The sequence below is a fragment of the Staurois parvus genome, unplaced genomic scaffold (assembly GCF_062004578.1).
Source record: "Staurois parvus isolate SC_StPar_1 unplaced genomic scaffold, SC_StPar_1.0 ptg000232l, whole genome shotgun sequence".
Classification (NCBI taxonomy): domain Eukaryota; kingdom Metazoa; phylum Chordata; class Amphibia; order Anura; family Ranidae; genus Staurois; species Staurois parvus.
Window position 1 is genome coordinate 5,779,696 of NW_028318028.1, and position 8,295 is coordinate 5,787,990.

General features: G+C 40.5%; 1 pseudogene; it reads left to right on the forward strand.

Annotated features, from left to right (window-relative positions):
• On the forward strand, positions 1-939 carry LOC149460290 (olfactory receptor 2A12-like; annotated as a pseudogene).
• Positions 940-8,295: the final 7,356 nt, after the last annotated feature.

Here is an 8,295-nt window from a genome sequence, read left to right on the forward strand (position 1 = left end):
ATGTATTTAAATAAAACCATCACGGAATATTTTATCATTAAGGGAATTTCTGATGCTCTTGAAATACAAATTACAATCTTCATTTTAGTTTTGTTGATTTACCTCTTCACTCTTGGAGGCAACATGATCATTCTTCTACTCATCTGTCTGGACTCTCATCTTCACACCCCCATGTACTTCCTTTTAGCTAACTTGTCCATTGTGGATATGTCTTGCACTACCACAACATTGCATATGATCTTGAAAAGCTTTATTACAGGAGATAAAACAATTTCCTTTTTTGGTTGTATGGTACAGACCTTTATGGCTGGATCTTTATCAGTACATGAGCTATTTATACTGACTGCAATGAGTTATGATCGTTATGTAGCTATCTGTAACCCTTTGAGTTACCATTTGGTTATGAATCATAGAAATTGTGCCCTCTTGACCTCTCTCTGTTGGGTGTTGGGTTTCCTACTTGTTGCCCCTCTTGTAGGGATATTGTCTAGTTTCTCTTGCTACTCATCAACTGAAGTCAATCACTTTCTCTGTGACATTGTCCCCTTGATGAAAATAACTTGCAGCGACACTTCTCTTTTGGATATATTGTTTTTTTTTGAAGGCTTATTCTTTTTTATTTTAGGCCCATTTCTCCTGACTCTTATTTCCTATGTCTTTATAATAGCAGCCATACTGAAGATCCATTCAAACACTGGAAGACGTAAAGCCTTCTACACATGTTCTTAACACCTCACAGTGGTCATCCTTCTGTATATCATGCTTGTTAGTCAATACCTGACACCAAATGCAGCAGGTACACTGGAATCAAAGAAACTGTATGCATTGTTTAATACAGCTGCCATCCCTCTACTCAATCCACTGATCTATAGTTTAAAAAATAAAGATGTAAAAGCAGCTTTAAGACGAAAGTTGAATTTAGGTGAAGTAATCACTTGATTTTTATTTGAATCTAATTTCTGTGGACATTTTTGTCAATCCCATATCTATTGGCATTACATGTAATATTGGGAATTTGTCCTTGATCTAATACATTACAAGTATGACAAAGGGATTGTCTCCTCTAAATTAAATCTTAAGGAATAAGATATGTCTCATCTATACATTGCATATGGATGTTGTGTTCATTGTACACATATGGTATCAATTAACATGCAATGCAATCGCAAATAGAGCATGTACAATGTATTAATTTTAGCCATTCAATATGTAATTTATATAAATATTTATCGTGCCAATCATTGCCTCCTTTGGTTTTATTCTCAAATGTTCAAAAAACTTTAAAGCTAAAAGCTGGGCTAAATAAAAATGTATCTAAACACAAGATCCATGCATCGTTCGCTTGATTTTGGTTTACTTTGTGTATATCTTACATATTGTGCAGTAATACAGCCTGAAACATTTCTCCACCTTGCCTCTGTGTAGGTGTTTCCTGTAATACAGACCTGTTATTGATGCTTTCTTTCAATGTGTAATGTAAAAATGATTTAGGTAGATAAATGAGTCAAATAGCTTTTGTCACATTAATTGATGCATAGTGACATGGTTGGGTTTGCATCCAGACTAGTGCAATATATTGTAAATGCATTAAAACAAATTGACTCTCCTATCTACATTGCTGCTGTATGAATCTTAATCAATTTTGTCTTTTCCTAACTACTCCTGGACAAGAAACTTGAGCAAAAAATGGATGGATTTTCATGGACAATCATTATTGTTTACCCCAAGATAACTGATGTCTGCAGAGATTCCCCCCCCCCCCCCCAATCCACTTCTCTGTAGGCATCTCTATAAGCACAAAGAGCAGAGAGAGAAGTTGTTATGGCATCCTGAACTATGTGTAAATGTATTTTTATAGAGTGGGGGGGGGGTTTAAAACTCTTTGTCAGGTTTTTATTGCAGAAACATGTACAGTCATGGCCGAAATTGTTGGCACCCTTGATATTTCTCCAGGAAATCATGTATTTCTCACGAAACGTATTGCATTAACACATGTTTTGCTATACACATGTTTATTCCCTTTGTGTGTATTGGGACAAAACAAAAAAAGGGAGGAAAGAAAGCAAATTCAACATAATGTCACACAAACCTCCAAAAATGGGCTGGACAAAAGTATTGGCACCCTTTCACAACTGCGGATAAATAAGAATGTTACAAGCATGTGATGCTCCTGTAAACTCACCTGGGGCAAGTAACAGGTGTGGGCAATATAGAAATCACACCTGAAAGCAGATAAAAAGGAGAGACGTTCACTTAACCTTTGCATTGTGTGTCTGTCTGTGCCACACTAAGCATGGACAACAGAAAGAGGAGACGAGAACTGTCTGAGGACCTGAGAACCAAAATTGTGGCAAAATATCAACAATCTCAAGGTTACAAGTCCATCTCCAGAGAACTAGATTTGCCTTTGTCCACAGTGCGCAACATTATCAAGAAGTTTGCAACCCATGGCACTGTAGCTAATCTCCCTGGTCGTGGACGGATGAGGAAAATTGATGAAAGATTGCAACGCAGAATAGTCCGGATGGTGGATAAGCAGCCCCAAACATGTTCCAAAGACATTCAAGCTGTCCTGCAGGCTCAGGGAGCATCAGTGTCAGCGCGAACTATCCGTCGACATTTAAATGAAATGAAACGCTATGGCAGGAGACCCAGGAGGACCCCACTGCTGACACAGAGACATAAAAAAGCAAGACTACAGTTTGCCAAAATGTACTTGAGTAAGCCAAAAGCCTTCTGGGAAAACGTCTTGTGGACAGATGAGACCAAGATAGAGCTTTTCGGTAAAGCACATCATTCTACTGTTTACCGAAAACGGAATGAGGCCTACAAAGAACAAAACACAGTACCTACGGTAAAATATGGTGGAGGTTCAATGATGTTTTGGGGTTGTTTTGCTGCCTCTGGCACTGGGTGCCTTGACTGTGTGCAAGGCATCATGAAATCTGAGGATTACCAAAGGATTTTGGGTCGCACTGTAGGGCCCAGTGTCAGAAAGCTGGGTTTGCGTCCAAGATCCTGGGTCTTCCAGCAGGACAATGACCCCAAACATACGTCAAAAAGCACTCAGAAATGGATGGCAAAGAAGCGCTGGAGAGTTCTGAAGTGGCCAGCAATGAGCCCAGATCTAAATCCCATTGAACACCTGTGGAGAGATCTTAAAATTGCTGTTGGGAAAAGGTGTCCTTCCAATAAGAGAGACCTGGAGCTGTTTGCAAAGGAAGAGTGGTCCAAAATTCCGGGTGAGAGGTGTCAGAAGCTTATTGATGGTTATAGGAAGCGACTGATTTCAGTTATGTTTTCCAAAGGGTGTGCAACCAAATATTAAGTTAAGGGTGCCAATACTTTTGTCCAGCCCATTTTTGGGGTTTTGTGTGACATTATGTCATATTTGCTTTTCTGCCTCTGTTTTATATTTGTTCCAATACATACAAAGGGAATAAACATGTGTATAGCAAAACATGTGTTAATGCAATACCTTTTTTGTGTGAAATACTTGATTTTCAGGAAAAATATCAAGGGTGCCAACAATTTCGGCCATGACTGTATAAATGAGGAACTGGTATCAAGTTAGCCATAGATTATAGTTGACAAAATTCAGTCAGATGAGGCTCAGTAACTGTGGTAAAGCTGCTCTAAACAAAAAGAGTACACCTTAACTAGGAGACCCAGAGTTTAGGATCCACATGTAAAAAGTCTAATAAGAGTGCCAGACTGAAGACCTAAGAGTCTAAAGCGTTTTCTTTTAATATTGGTACTAGTTCATAATGAGAAAACATAAAAACACCCAAAGTGTTTTGAGGGATCTAAAATCTCCTCCTTCTCCATGGTGCAGACATTGTACTATTCTGAGTCCTCCTAACTACATACAGTCAGAATATACGTATGGTTTACAGGGTGAACAATGGAATGTACAAAGGATTAGTGTGCAAAATAGTTTGCTTTCATAACAATGCAGGGTACATTCCATTGTGGTATTTGGTCTCCAATATGAGCAGAGGACCAAATGCAACACACAGTATGTCCTCAGTCTTCCGAGTTGAATGACCGTGGGCATCAATCAACCCTGAAGATTGTGTAAATTTCTGGGTTTATTTACTAAAGCTGGAGAGTAGAAAATCAGACTCACTTCTGCATAGAAACCATTCAGCTTCTAACCTCAGCTTGTTCATCTAAGCTTTGGCAATAAGACCTGGACGTTGATTGGTTTCTATGCAGAAGTGAGCCTGATATTGCACTCTCCAAACTTTAGTAAATAAACCCGCTAGTGGTAGAGAAGAGTGTTAGAAGTGAATATTGCAAGACTTTAATGCAACAATGGTCCAATTACTGTAACTTCTTTAACCACTTGCCTACCAGGCACTCTTACCCCCTTCCTGCCCAGGCCAAGTTTCATCTTTCAGCACTGTCGCACTTTGAATGACAATTGCACAGTCATGCAACACTGTATCCATATGACATTTTTATCAATTTTTCACGCGAATAGCATTTTCTTTTGGTGGTATTTATTCACCACTGAGTTTTTTATTTCTTGCACTGTAAATGAAAAAAAGAAAGAAAACCTTTTTTCTCAAATTGTTCACTGTTTCTATTATAAAAGTTTGCAAACAGGTAATTTTTCTTCTTTACTAATGTGTGCTGATGAGGTGGCACTGATAGACAGCACTGATATGGTGCACTGATGAGGCAGCGCTGGTGGAAATTGATGAGGAGGCACTGATAGGCAGCAATGATGGGCGCTGATAGGCGACACTGATGGGCACTAATAGGTAGCACTGGAGGGCACTGACTGGTAGAACTGAGAGCACTGACTGGTGGCACTGATAGGCACATATTGGCAGCACTGATGGGCAGCACTGATGAGTACTTTTGGGGCTGCATGATAATCTGTGCCCTGATTATCAGTGCCGTTGCCGCTTATCGGCAGAACTTTCCTCACACTGTGACAGTGTGAGGAAAGTACTGCCAATAACCGGCAAGTGTATTTACATGGTAGTAATCTGTGATTGGACACAGCTGATCACGTGGTAAAAGGTCGCTGTGATTGTTCTTTTAACATGTCATGTGATCAGCTGTGTCCAAAGGACACAGCAATTACAGACAGCGCTGGGGGCACGTTCTGGGAGGATGTCATATGACACCCTCCCAGAACTGGATGACCATGCTGTAGCCGTTATTCATCTATAGCGCGGTAGGGAAGTGGTTTGTTTTGAGTTTTATGTCTTTGTACCTGTCAACATATATCTGTTAATAAAGATTACAAGTTGGAACAGGTTACAAGTTGGAACCAATGACAGAATACATAGAAGCTGGAGGACTCATAAGAAATAAATTAAAGAACTAGGCTGCAAGCTGAAGGAAAGGACTTCTAGGGTTATATTCTCTGGAATATTGCCTGTTCCATGGTCAGCACAGGAAAGGCAGTGGGAGCTTAGAAAACTGAATGCACGGCTATAGACTTGGTGTAACAGGGAAGAGCTTGGGGTTCTGGAGCACTGGGCTGACTTTTTATTGAGGTACACCTTATATGCTACAGCTAGTTTGCACCTAAATAGAAAGGGGTCTGCTGCATTTGGGGAGAGGTTTATGGAAAGGTTGGAGGAGTATTTAAACTAGGATTGAGGGCAGAGGGAGAATTAGAATATAAATCGGCAGGCAAGTCAGGCAGGGGTCAGAAACTAATGAAGGGTGGAATGGGGGAGAATGATGGGAGGGCTATGGCAGGTGATAAGGAGTTTCCCATATTACAAACAACCATTGGCAATTTAGTACTATTTGTACTACTAAAATAGATATACAAAACACAAATTCAAAATGTGTCAATGAATTAAAGTGGTTGTAAAGGCTCAAGATAATAAAAATAACCTTCTATTTGCAGCAACACCCTCAGCCCCCCCTAATACTTACCTGAGCCCAATCACGATCCAGTTATGTGCACAAGAGCCTTGGCTCTCTAGGGACTCTCCCTCCTCATTGGCTGAGACAGCAATGGATGCCATTGGCTCCTGCTGCTGTCAGTCACAGCCAATGAGCCAATGAAGAGAGCAATGGGTGAGGTCAAGCCACTGCTCTTTGTGTGAATGGACACACAGAGCAGTGGCTCGAGAGCAAGCCTGCATGGGGGCCCCATAGAAAGCTGTTTGCTCTGGAGACACTCGGCAGGAGGGAGAGGTCAGGAGCTCTGGTGGGGGACCAGAGAAGAGTAGGATCAAGGTTGCATTTTGCAAAACCATTGCACAGAGAAGGTAAGTATAATGTGTGTATTTTTTTTCTTGTAATTGCCTTTAATATCACTTTAAAGTGATGCGAGAAGGCTACCAAGCAACATAGGAGGAGAGTTGGAAGATTTGATGCATGAAGAGAATTTTGATTTAATTGGTATTACCTCATCTAGGCTTCATTATTCACATGACTGGGCCATTAATATTCTCTTTCAGAGAGACAGGGTAAATTGTAAAGGTGGTGGTGTATGTTTCTATGTGAGAAGTGATCTCAAAATGTGTATGAAAGAGGGCCCTTTTGATGGAGAGGGTGATGGTGCCGAAGCATTATGGCTATAGCTGCATATGAGTGTGCGTACTTTAAAGTTAATTGAAGATTGTTATAGGACACCCAGTGGTAAGAAGGGAGAAGGTGGAGACTCAGCTTGCACAAATAGGACGTTCTGCAAGAGCTGCGATAGTAATAATAATGCCTAAAACAGTAGCAGGATCGAAATTTATAAACCTATTACAGGACAATTTTCTGGTGTAGTTTCTAGAAGCCCCAACTAGAAATGATGCACTGCTGGACCTAGTAATCTCAGATAGTTCAGAGCGTGATACTAATGTTCATATAAAAGGGCATCTGGGTAGCAATGATCATAACATGATTTTATTTAACGTTAGCTGTAAAAAACAAGCACCTACTGGAAAGATAAAAACATTTAATTTTAGGGGAGCAAATTTGCCAAGATTTAGCCTGGGAGAAATGATGAATACAGAACAGAAAAGGAATACTTAAAATCAACTGTTATAAACACACTGCAAAATAAAAAATGTGGTGCACATACAAAGTTAAAAACACTATAAATTATAAGAAAAGAGCATTTAAAATATAAACATGAGGAAACACTATCATAATTTAAAAGTTACAAAGAATAAACAAGAATATGTAAAAAAGGAAATCAAAGCCACAAACAATGACAGATTGAAAAAGAAAGTAGGACAAATCCCCCCAAAAGTCTTTAACTATATTAATAGTAACACAGTCTGAGCATGTAATCCCTTTACCAGATAATTTAGAGTTGATGACTGGGGACAATAAGAAGGCAATTATTAAATACCTTATTGAGCCCTGTGTATACAGTAAAAGGAAATTGGTGGAGCACAAGTCTATAATGGGGAGAGTATTGGCATAGCCACAAATGATCCACAATGGCTCAAAACTGATATGGCCCAGAAGCATTTAGAGAAAAATAAAGGTTAATAAAAGCACCTGTACCAGATGGCTGTGGAATCATGTCCTCCAAGAGTTGAGCCCTGTTATTTTAATGACTGGCATAGTACCATTGGATTGCTGGGGAGAATGGCAAACTACTTTTGTGGAACTTAAATCTTCAGCAGTATGATTTCACTACCCAGCATAAGAAGGGCAACACCCATGGCAGTGCTGATGGGTTGTTGTGACAAGTCGATCCAGCAGGAGTCAGTTGCACCAGGGAAAATTGCAGTTTCCTCCCATGAACCCACTTGGAGGAGCTGTAATGGGCACAGGGGCGGACTGACCATTTGGAAACTCGGGCACTGCCCGAGGGCCTGGGGTCAGTAGGGGGCCCCATGAGATGCCCCTGCTTCCTTTTTCATAGGCTTTTTTGAGTTTGGGCAAGGACACAGGGGCCCCATGATCCCCTATTGCCCGGGGGCCCCATGAGTTGTCAGTCCGCCCCTGAATGGGCGTGTGCATTGGGCACAAGAAAATCCGTATGCAGAGGCCATGTTGTTCAGGTCCCAAGTCACCCATGTCATTTTGTCAGAATAAGAGACATAGCAGCAGTTACCTCCCTCTCTTCAGTTGATACAATACACAAACTGTTAGCTTAGTCTACTTGTCCATGCTTTAGAGGTCTGTCTGAGTCTAATTTCTGCCAACTGTTAGAATATCCTCTGTATTGTTTGAGCTGTGTTTGTACTTAGATGGGCTGTGCTTATCCTAATTATCAGCCTGTTATCTCTGCTTTTGTCAGTTATTACTCATCTGCTTGCTATCTCAGCTACTGTTTTCTGAGACCATTACTCTGAGGATTTTTGCTCCATC